This window comes from Etheostoma spectabile, chromosome 15 (genome assembly GCF_008692095.1).
Source record: "Etheostoma spectabile isolate EspeVRDwgs_2016 chromosome 15, UIUC_Espe_1.0, whole genome shotgun sequence".
In the NCBI taxonomy this organism is placed as follows: domain Eukaryota; kingdom Metazoa; phylum Chordata; class Actinopteri; order Perciformes; family Percidae; genus Etheostoma; species Etheostoma spectabile.
This window is the reverse complement of record NC_045747.1, coordinates 324,065-324,375: the sequence shown is the minus strand read 5'-3', so window position 1 is coordinate 324,375 and position 311 is coordinate 324,065.

The window sequence follows — 311 nt, the reverse complement described above, 5'->3', positions numbered from 1 at the left end:
ACACACACACACACCAACATGCCAGGTCTGCTTCTGGTGGGTGATAACGAGTTTTGCTGATTGGTGCATAGCGCACCGCCATGAATCCATTAGGCAAATGTCTGTGATTACTCCACATTTGAATTGAGATATTTTGTGATTCAAATCTGAATCTGCAATGTAACCAGTAACACTTCTCTGTCAGGTAAACATAGTGGTACAATGTTGGTTTTCCCATGAAGTACACACTTAGTAGTTAATTCTCTCCGTGCCAGGAGGCACACAAGGCTTGGCCATCACTCCTCCACTGGGTTCGGTTTGCAGCTGCACGT